The sequence below is a fragment of the Tachypleus tridentatus genome, chromosome 10, assembly GCF_004210375.1.
Source record: "Tachypleus tridentatus isolate NWPU-2018 chromosome 10, ASM421037v1, whole genome shotgun sequence".
Lineage (NCBI taxonomy): Eukaryota > Metazoa > Arthropoda > Merostomata > Xiphosura > Limulidae > Tachypleus > Tachypleus tridentatus.
Genome location: NC_134834.1, coordinates 77,525,507 through 77,538,077, shown reverse-complemented (window position 1 = coordinate 77,538,077; position 12,571 = coordinate 77,525,507).

Genomic DNA, 12,571 nt, shown 5'->3' with positions numbered 1-12,571 from the left:
AAGCAGAAAAAGAAAGTTAACGTCTTGAGGCTGAACAAACTCGTATCGAAGTCAAGGAGGAAATGGAAATTAAACTCAACTTCAATTGAAAATTGTGAACTCAATTTATATAATAATGTACCAACATTTATTGAGAATGAAATTGATTAGTATTTCCAACATTTTGAAGAAGTTGTCCGAATCATGGAATGGCTCACTGAAATGTGTTCATTATTATTAAAAAGCACTTAACTAATAAAGCACAAGAAGCTTATGCTGCTTTTTCTCTAGAAGATTATACAGATTAATATAAGGTTAAAGCAGTTATCTTAAAAACATGCGAGTTAATACTGAAGGCTTATTGCCAAAAGTTTTGAGGTTATCGCAAGCAATATAGCCTAACTTATATGGAATTTGTATACGAAAAAGAGATTTATTTTGATCGATGGCGTAATTCTGTGCACAGTAACAACAGTTTCGACAAATTAAAACAATAATGTCTAATTGAGGAATTTAAAAGCTGTACAAGTGACCACTTCAAAGCTTATTTGGATGAAATGAAAGTTGAGAACTACAGGAAACAGCTGGTTTTTCACATAGAACTACTTTTAATAAAATGAAATTCCTGTTAGATCAGCAAAATCCTGTATCTGCTCAATCCATTAAAGTTGACAATTCTTTTAAAACTTCGGTTCCTCTAGTTCAAAGCCTTCTGACAGCCAGCTTAAAACTTTATCAAAACCATCAAGACATATCTGCCATTTTTGTAAAAACAAAACAAAACCTGGTCATGTAATGTCTGATTATTGTTGTTTGAATCCTGTAGTTTATAAACCAGTTGTGGTTTATCACAATTATAACTTATTAGGCTTATAGTATAGTGACTGTAGCTGACCACGGTATTCTGTATCTTGCGTGCTGATTTATAAACTATTTCGCAACAACAGTATCAGTCATTAGCATTACATACAGACCTAGTACATTATTGATTTTTACTTTTGAGAATCTTCTACAAATTTAAAGGACAGGCGGGACTTGCACAACACATATTTAACAAAAAGCATCACATGCACTAAACTGAAACAAGCGTAGATATTAAAATAAACGTATAATAGTAAATCCGTTAGATTGCCTGATACAGCATAATCTCAAGTGGAAGTATTTGTAGATAAGTGCAATAGTTATTAGAACTAGTAAGTGTAAAAGTGTGAAAGTTTACTTGTTGTCTACTTTCTCTTCATCTTTTGAATTGATATTAACTTACATTGATATTGTTAAGAATTCTACCTTAACGTTAATTACAAAGTAACAATGAGAAAATGTGTTATTAAGGAATCTCTGGTACACACTTATTCTAATACTAATGTTATTATTAAAAGTATAAAATAAATTCTATATTGAATTTAATTGTGATTACATAATTACGAGAGCATTGAATGTAAACTATAACTTTTGAAAATATTCTTTCCACTTACTTTGAAAAAATATTGCCAACTAATTTCATATTTTAGTTGTTTAACAGAGTGCACCATTTGAGACTCGCCATGGCCAAGTTGTTAGAACGCTCGACTCCTAATCTGAGGATCGCGGGTTCAATTTCCTATTACACTAAATATGTTTGCCTTTTCAACAGTAGGGTATTATACCATGACGGTTAATCCTACTATTCGGTGGTAAAAGAGTATCTCAAGAGATGGCGGTGGGTGGTGATAACTACCTACCTTCCTTCTATGTTTACACTACTGAATTAAGGACGGCCAGCGCAGATAGCCTTTAGGTAGTTTTGCGTGAAATTCAAAGCAAACAAACTTGTAATGGAGTATGCCTGAAAAATTTGCCTAGTTTGCCATGTGGTTCAAATAAGTAAACAATATTTCTTTGCGTACTTTGAATAAATAGAAGTAACATTTCAAACAATATGAGCTCGTTCGCAAGCTGAAAAAACTTGCATTTTACTCAATTACTTTGTAGAAGGACACCAAAAAATTATCTCACGTTGTAGTTTACTAACATATATTAAATTAGAGTTGTATTGTATACAAAATCTGATGTGTTTTTGTGGCAATCCTTTCACCACATGCTATAGGGTAGTTTATGCTTAGATATTGTACTGTTTGTGACAAGTGAAAACATAATGCAATATTTTCATACGTTAGATTATTAAAGTACTTATAATTATTTTGTGCATCGAAGTGTAAATATCTTCGTTTTAGCTTTATGCCAAAAGTTTCAATATGATCCAAGTATTTCATTTTTTATTTCAACACAGTTCCAACAAAGATCAAAACAAAAGCTAGATCCCGAATAGCGTTTGTTACAAAACAGTGAAAGTAATCTAATATTCTTTGCATTGTTTGCTAAATAAATTTGGCACAGTTACTTATTTCGTGAACCGTAATTTTTTTAGGTAAATCATCTTACCATAATGGAGCAATGGCATGGCCATCTGCTTATATATTTATGTATTTATTTATGTGATCGAATGATTAATATAATAGTGCCATCTGTTGTGCGTAAATGCGGCGAGATCTCAACGCCAGAAGTGGTAGTTAAAGCTTACAGAGTGTGGCGCCGTCTATTGAATCGCACCACAAACAAAAATCCATTCAAACGTTTCACACTCTTCCCAGAACTGGAATACGACTTCGTTAAGACTGCACGTGATGGTTTGATTATATCTTTACGTAAGTTTTAAATGTAGTACCAAAAACTAGAGTTCTTAAAAATTATGATTTTTCAATAAAGGGTAGCAAGTTTGATATGTTAAAAGAATGCAGTTTATATCAGTAAAAATTATGAAAATTTGTATCTCTGCACATTGAACTATTTTGATCCAAAGAGTTGTGTATGACTAAGTAGCACTATTTTGATCCAAAGAGTTGTGTATGACTAAGTAGCACAATTCGAACACTCTTACCATGCAGTATTTACCAGAAAAAAAATGCTTTTTTTTAGAGAATGTTGAATTTTTGCAAATTTTCTAATGATGTATGAATACTACGATTACTAATTATGAGAACAAACAGCCACCCGCAGAGCTAGTTTCTACTAATTATGGTAAGATGCTAAAAATCAATTGGATAAAAAAAATCACTTAGTTCCTAATAAAATTAGCGAGATCAACTGTCGAGATGACGTTGTGGAAATGTTCACAAGACGAGGAAAACTGGTTGTCATGTGATCAAAGAAGCTACAACCAATGTAACCGGGAGGAAGCAGTTATCGATCATATTTTAAACACTCATACATGAGGAATAATCCAACATGAAATTCAATAATCAAAGGGTTGGAGGGTAAAGAGACTAATTGGTGGAAATAGTTACTGCAGAATGAACCAGGACTAATATTTGAGAACATATTTTAGCATATAGAAAATGAAGTAATGAACGATTTTATTATAGAGTGTAATAACATCACTTCAAAACCAGGTACGTCTAGACAGAAAACATTCGAAACATGTGGTGCGAAACTCAGCAAATAAACAAACAAATACACTGAAAGAAATGCTACCTGCAAGTAAGTAAACAGCTCATAGAAACAGAAAACAAAAATCCAACATCTTAATTTCAGTTCTGTCTCAGAGTGAATGAAATGCTACACTTATGTAAAAATAAGGACAGGTAAAGATAGATCAGAATATCTTAATTCAAGTTCTACTTACAATGAGAAAAATATTGAGGAGAGGTAGGAAAGCAGCAACACCCCTCCCATCCTGTGGCATGTCTGCGGACTTACAACTCTAGAAACCGGATTTCGATACCTGTGTTGAGCAGAGCACAGATAGCTCATTGTATAGCTTCGTGCTTAATTACATACAAACAAACAATAGCAGCACACTGAAACGTAAAATAGAGTCAAAGAACATCCTGACTGACTGAAATGTTTTCTTATAATCAGTAGAATAAACATATAAATTGCTTTTAATAATAGTCTTTATCATTCAAAACCAGCGATATAAATGTATACATAGATAGCAACTTTAGGCGATTAGATAACATGGGGAATCCAGAAAAAAAAAAATGTTTTCATCTCTCGGGGTTTGGAATTGTTTGTTTTTGAATTTCGCACAAAGCTACTCGAGGGCTATCTGTGCTAGCCGTCCCTAATTTAGCAGTGTAAGACTAGAGGGAAGGAAGATAGTCATCACCATCCACTGCCAATTCTTAGGCCACACTTTTACCAACGAATAATAGTATTGACTGTTACATTATAACGCACCTACGGCTGAAAGGGCGAGCATGTTTGGCGCGACGGGGATGCGAACCCGCGACCCTCACATTAGGAGTAGCACTCCTTAACACGCTTGGCCATGGCGGGACCGCGGTTTGGAATTAAATCCCGTTTTAATATCAACGTGAATGATGTCATTTATAACATGATCAATCTGGTTAATTCCTTGAGCAACGGTAATATCTTTTTCATATTATTTGTTCGATTTTACTGATCGAAATCATCATTGAGAGTCACGTATATTTAGTTAACGTATTAACCGTTATAATTACTATTATTTAAAGCCAAATGGAACTGTTTGTGTTATGCGAGGTGCAATTATTCTTTTTGATGACTTTCTAATAATTCTAATCACGTTTCTTGGAGAAAGTTTTAGTGATTTTTGTGGATCTAAATGCTAAACAGATATTTCACTACAGTTGAAGAATGGGAACGTTTTTGTACCGTAAAACAATTAATTTTACCATAAACAAAAATATATTTAAAATTGCTAGTCTTCTTTCTATAAATATATGTTTGTTTGTTTGAATTTCGCGCAAAGCTACTCAAGAGCTATCTGCGCTAGCCGTCCCTAATTTAGCAATGTAAGACCAGAGGGAAGGTACCTAGTCATCACCATCCACCACCAACTCTTGGGCTACTCTTTTACCAACGAATAGTGGGATTGACGGTCACATTATAACGCTCCCACGGCTGAAAGGGTGAGCATGTTTGGTGTGATAGGGATCGAAATCACGACCCTAAGATTATTTTATAAACAACAGGAAGTGTATGTAACAACGCGTTCCAACGCAAAATATTCATACGCTCGGATCATAATCATATAAATATGCTTGAAATTTATTTTTGTGTATCCTAGTTTTTCCATTTTCACCATTAAACACGATGAAAAAAACGAGGCACCAAAAGTATCAATCGTTTAATAATATTAAACACTTCAATCAGATCGTCACAGCTATTATAAAAAAATAAAATAAGATGTTACCATTTGAAGTAGCCCAAAACCGGGTTAAATTTTCATTTAGATTTAGAAGTTAAATAAATGTCGATATGTATTCAATTTATGTTACTTACTAACAAGGTCGATACCCATAGTTTCTTCTTCAATAAAAATATATTTTAATATTTAACACAAAAAATTAACACAATTTACAATAACAGATATTATAAATAATGATTTTTAAACAAAATTTTTACAAACTCAGAAACAATATTGAGTCTTTTATTTGTTCTGGAACTGGATACTTTGTCGAGAATTTATAATGATCGAATCAAATTTGAGTTGATATAGGCACAATTCACTTAACGGGAAGCTAGCTAGTTTTACGTTTAATTTTCGTAAAATTACTAATGTCCATTGTGAATTCGTCTCCCGCTAGTACAGCGGTATGTCTCCGGATTTACAACGCTAAAATCAGGGGTTCGATTCCCCTCGGTGGGCTGAGCAGATAGTCCGATGTGGCTTTGCTATAAGAAAAACACACCAATGTGAATTCACTGCAGCTTAATGGTTTGTAATGTTGGAAATCTGTAAACGTTCCTGGTTACTATATCTTAAGTTCCCGTTTAATAATCGTTAATTTCAGTTATAGCTTTCGAGGTTTATAATATACCAACTGTAGCAAACCAGTAATATGTACCGTCTTTTGGCGCGGGCTCGAATCCTTTTTCTCTCCCAAACATACTCTCCCTTTTAGCTGCGGTGCATTATAATGTGATGCCCAATCCCACCATTCGTTGGCGAAAGAGTAGCCCAAGAGTTGGCGGTGGGTTGTGAAGACTAGCTGCCTTCCTTCTAGTCTTTCACTGCTAAATTAAAGACGGTAGCTCAGATAATCTTCTTGCAGTATTGCACGAAATCCAAACCAAACCAAAAACGATGAATTTTTGGTGACATCACACTACTCGTGAACGCAAAAAAATGTCAAAACGTAATTCTCATATATCCATTCCATAGCGACTTCATATCGACTGCGTTTGTCATCACTTGACTTATCGGTGCTATTCAATTAGCAGCGTGACACTCTAACAACAAGACTGTGTTCAGTCTTCTTTCAAAACCTATAAGTCTGCTCTTACAGCTGCGAGATTAAAATCACTGTATTTACGTCATATGCTTCTTGTGAAACTAGTCTATATTAGATAATATTTCGACCTTATGCTTCGAGCGTTGCTGCACATTGGCTTGTACGTATATATATATATACACACATAATTTAATTTCTAGGCTTATCATTGATCTGAGTGGCTGTAGTAATGTGTAAATCAATAAATCGTATTAACGTCTCACAGCTCTGGAAGAAGCCTCGGGGAGAATGTTAACATCGAATGTTTAACTAAAACTAAAGCAAAATCATCCGTGTCCTACTTTTAAGCATGTCAAACATTTTAATACCTTAAAACAGTTGTCACCAGTGGAACGTCATTGCTAATCGCAATATTAAGCTCATCTGGAATTGTTTCCCAAAGGACTTCTGGAAGAGATAAGAATGAATGAAGAGCAGTAACAGCGTATAATTCTCTAACTATGATTATTCGACATTTTAGTAACCATGGTTAGCTCGTTTTAGGTTTAACCTGTATAAAGTGATGTATTCAAATTGATATTCGCCAGCGTTATTTAAAACTATTCCTTGTATTTAATACAGTGTTTCTGGTTCATCACTGGTACCTAAACAACTCAAATACGTATTAATTAAGTGATATGGGGAAATGATACGATTTATATTACAGTTTCAATTCTGTTTGTCTTGAAGAGCTAGTTAAGCACGTGACAATGTTGCCAATCTTTTGCGTTCCATAGTTGCACTTTTTTAAATATGGTAAACAATGAAACAGAATCAAATAAGTTTTTTTTTTTAATGTCGCGCGAAGCTACCCAAGGGCTATCTGTGCTAGCCGTCTCTAATTTAGCAGTGTAAGACTAGAGTGAAGGCAGCTAGTCGTCACCACCCACCGCCAACTCTTGGGCTATTTTTTTACCAACGAATAGTGGGATTGATCGTACCATTATGACGCCCCACGGCTGAAAGGGCGAGCTTGTTTGGCGCGACGAGGATGCGAACCCGTGACCCTCAGATTACGAGTCGAACGCTTTAACCCACTTGGCCGTGCCGGGCCATAACAAATGAGTTATTCTGTAACATGTGAAAGTAAGATTGGAAGAGTCCTCTGGTGACATCCACGACTTATTTGATAAAATGTTAAAAAATAAGAACGTATCTTTTAAGAAAGAAAAAAATCATAGGATTGAAATTCACAGATCCAATTCTGCGTGTGTGTGTGTGTTTTTCGTATAGCAAAGCCACAAAGGGCTATCTTCTCAGTCCACCGAAGAGAATCGAAGCCCTGATTTTAGCGTTGCAAATCCGGAGACATACCGCTATACTAGCGAGGATCAGATCCAATTCTATAAACTTATTTCATAATTTTAAAAATAGATATTGTATAATATGGAAAAAAAAAATTCGAAGGTGACAAAAAATTGGTAGTTTACGTTCAACTTATTGTGAAAACAAAATGCTATTATCAATTTTTAAGTTGCATAGAAATTAAGTTTTCGCAAAGCTTTATATTGGTTACAGTATTGATGTCCAAAGGTTGAAAAGTACTTCTTGATAAATTAAAGCATTTAAACTATAAAATAACCTAACATTAAACGTGTTTATTAATAAGATGTTACAAAGTAGTTGATATAAAATGTGTAAAGAGTTAAAACATATATTTTAGTTAAAAATTTAGATCTGCCTGAACAAGGTTGAATATGTAGCACTCTGGGTTTTGCTTATGCTACCGAAGAGATATATATACTATTTTGCTATGAAAATGAAGTTACATCCCAATTAAACATATAATTATTTCAAGTATATTTCATTTTTCACAGTTAGAATGAGGACACGATTCAAATAAATTCAGTCTTATTGTCATGGGATATTTATCACACGTGCAAGCGCTTGACAAGTGGATCGCACTAAGCAAATCTAGACACTATGTACAATAAAGGCAACAATACCAGTATATCAAACTACTGTTATGGTATGTTTTCGATTAGACTTCCAATGTTGGAATCAAAGTGTAAATATAGTTAACTATTGGTTATTGGTCTATACGGTAATCTAAAGAGAACTAAATTTTTTAGACTCATCAATTTTTGGTAAAAAAGGTGACACTGGTATATACGAGGTCTGTTCAAAAAATACGCGGACTGTTTGAATTGCGCGGCTTCAGTTGGTTCCAGCGGAATCCGCTTGATGTCGCTAGGTTTGCACAGATCAGCTGATTACGACGCCATTTCCCGATTGCAGATATCTTCATTTGTGTATTAGCTACGCGGTTTTAAGTGAAGTGCGATCTTTTCGTTTGGCGGATTTCAGAATGAATGACCTGAAAAAGTAACGACTTGCTGTGAAATTTTGTGTTAAACTTGGAAAATCTGCGACTGAAACTTTTGCTATGCTTAACACGGCTTACTGTGATGTTGCTATGAAGCGTACGGCATGTTTCAAGTGGCATGAACGTTTTAAGGATGGTCGACAGTCCATTGAAGATGATGAGCGTCCTGGACGTCCTTCCACGTCAACTGACGACCCACACGTCGACAAAATCAACACCCTGGTGCGGGAAAATCGACGTCTGACTGTCAGGGAGCTTGCTGAAGAGTGTGGGATATCAGTTGGATCTTGTTACGAGGTTTTGACCGAAAAATTGAAGATGCATCGCGTTGCTGCGAAATTTGTGCCTCAGAACGCGTGAGGTTTTGGCCAAACACTCGATCACTGTTCTTCCCCACCCCTTCCCTACTCACCTGACCTTGCTCCTTGCGATTTTTTCTTGTTCCCCAAACTCAAAAGACCCTTGAAAGGAAGAAGATTTGAGACGATTCCCGAGATTAAGGCAAATGCGACGAAGGAGCTGGAGGACATTACAAAAGAAGCGTACCAAGACCGTTTCAACAAATAGAAACACCGTTGGGATAAGTGTGTGCGTTGGGGAGGAGAGTACTTTGAAGGGGTCCCAGACCTGTAACTTCTAAATAAAGTACATTTTGTTTTATGACGTCAGTCCGCGTATGTTTTGAACAGCCCTCGTATACACTTCTTTACCATCCCTTGGTTATATGATGATGGAAATTACATCTTTAACTTGTATTATCTTGAAATATGTCTAGATCTCAGCTAAAATATTAATTAAAGCCTACTTAAAAGGAACCTGCATTTGGAAAAACTGGAAAAACAAACATTTTAGAAAAGAAATTATTTTCTTAATTAGTCACTAGAGAACACTTTCTTACTATTATATATATATATACATCTATACACAAGACTCCATGATATTTAATAATTTATCAACCTCAATAAATAAATAATTTTTTATATGTTAATACCAACAGAAAATACTATGGTATGCTGGTCAATAAAACGTATCTGTGCAGAAACTTCGTGATGTCCTTCAGAAGGTCTACGCATCTCTCGTGAACCACGATTGTGGTTCATAATAGGGATCGCAGATGAACTGCTCAAACTCTAACCGAACATTTGAGCATAAAAACACCCGAAAGAGCAGACTTGTTTTTGACAGAACACCCAAACCTTACTTTTCAATAGTTAAGACCACCCAAACATTGATAATAAGCAAAACGAGTGACTTCACGATTGTAGACAAAATCAATATTTTTGATATTTCTTCATAATATGGACACAAACCTACAACAAAACAAGTTTGCACCAAAACCTAGACAGATATACCTAGGTTTATTACCTAGTTTGATTCAAATTATTTCTGTACTTTTTTTTACGATCCCTATCCCCCTTTTTTAAAATTAACAACTCAACTTTTATTAATCTTATATAATAAGATTCAATGTTTGTAAATTGTGTGTCACGCAATTCCTCCAAAACCTCTGGCCGTATAGGCACGGCATGGCCAAGTGGTTAAGGCACTCGACTTGTAATCTGAAGGTCGCGGATTCGAATCCCCCTCACACCAAACATGTTCGCCCTTTCAGTCGTGGGGAGCATTATAATGTGACGGTGAATTCCATTATTTGTTGGTAAAAGAATAGCCCAAGAGTTGGCGGTGGGTAATGATGACACAGCTGCCTTCCCTCTAGTCTTACACTGCAAATTTGGCGACGTCTAGTGCGGGTAGTATTAAACTTGAATTAGAGTGGTACTGGAAATGTGGACTATACGTCCATGGGCTAGCTGTCTTCAAATAAAATGCGTACTTTATACACTTATAACAAATAGGTCACATTTTCTTTGTATGGTCAATATAATGACATGTTCTTGAAACTTGTTTTACAAAATTAAACAATTGTTAACTTAAGAGAAAAACAGTCAGTAATATAAAGCTATATCATAAAAATATTCATAAGGTTACCTTGTCTACTCACCTTCAGAAGAAGGAAAACCGCATAAATTAGGGCTTCTTATATTTTGGTAACAAAGTAGAGGATTTGATTCTTTATGAAACTGTAAGGTGTGTATCGAAAGATTACTTTACTTTTTTTTATCTTTTGTCTGGTGGTTAGAGCACTCGACTCGCAATCTGAGGGTCGTAATTTCTAATCCTCGTCACACAAAACATGCTCCACCTTTAAGCCGTGGAAGTGCTATAAAATTTGATTGATACAATTATTCGTTGGTAAAACGAGTAGCCCAGTAGTTGGCGGTAGGCAGTAATGACTAGCTGCCTTCCCTCTAGCCTTACACTTCTAAATTAGGGACGGCTAGCGCAGGTTGTCCTCGTGTATTTTTGCGAGAAATTCATTTATTTTTCTTTTATTTCAAACCAAAACGTTTTTATGTTTAATTTTATGCTGTTTTTACTAACAATAACTTATTCAAGTCCAGGTATATCTAATGCATTAATTTACAAGTTTTTCTCGTATAATGTTATTTAATTTACAATGAAAGGATCTGCGATTTAAGATCCACACGTTTACTTTTATCACATTAGAGATCGTAACTTCTATAACATCAAGATCACTATCAGATTTCCATGTGGTTTCTTGTTAAAGTCAACGCCAATGTGATTCTTAGCCATAATTGTGCATCAATACATTCCTTGCATTTGTGTACAATGGTCTATCTGTGCTGTTCCCACTACAGGTTTCCAAATCCGATTTTTAGTATTAATATACCTAAACTTTTTACATCATAAACTCGTCTTCTTTATTGAGTTGCCAGTGTATTGTTTTTGTTTATGTAGCTTATTTAAAAAACAAACAAACCTTTTTCAACTAGCTTACAAAGGTTGTGAGAAGTTTAACTGTATTTGAAGAAGTTGACTAGCTACTTTTATTTACCAGGCCCAGTCTAAAATTAACTCCTACTTCCATTTATCAACATTTTGATTTGAATATTAAATGCACTCTCGTTCGTGTAATTTGAGCTTCAAGGAGGGTCGAGTGAATCGAGTGATGGTTGCACACGTGCTAGAATTACTTCTGATCAGTTAGTGAATTATGTAAGGATGGATTATTTAATTATTTCTTATAAGCTAGTTTATTATGAGAGATTGAATTATTGAACTACTCCAGATAAAGTGGAGTATTTTGAAAAGTTGGATTGTTCTTGGTAATGTTGAGAGGGATGGACGTATCCAATCTTTACGATTATTGAAACATTCAACACATCTGCATATTGTTGTATCAGTGTTTGACATTCGACACATCTGTATATTGTTGTAGCAGTGTTTGACTTGTGCCAAACTTTTAACCTATAAATTGTCCAAACTCAGTGTAGTTCTGTGTCCAAGGAATATTTAGCATAAAGATTAGAAAATAAATAATGATACTTATTGTGAGCACCTCAAACGTGTTTTTACCAAGTTATTTTATTGGAAACTGAAAATCTTTCCTACACTCATTGGAAGCAGGTTTGCATTGTGTATACTTGATCTATCTCTGTTTCTTCTTAAGCGCAAAGCGACAAGTAATAAAGAGAATAATTACAGGAATGGTTGGAGGAGCATCAGGGAATATCCAGGGGTCGATACTGGGGAAGTATATCCATTCTTTTGTAGTATTTATGCGTTACGTCACATATATATAAAGAAAAGGTTGTTCTTGATTCGCTTTGTGAACACGCGTAGCTCTGGTCAGTATGCTCTTGAGAACATTATTTATGTAGCAAGAAAAAAGGATTATTCAGTGGAATTTGTAATGTGTATGTGTAATATTTATTTATGATGTATACATGTAATATTAATGTGCAATGTGTACTTGTAATACTTATTTGTAATGTACATTTGTACTATGTATTTGTAATGCTTACTTATAATGTTTATTTGTAATTTGTATTTGTACGAAAATGTTTATGTTTCCTTTGCTGCATCTCTCGAAGACTGTTAATCTATA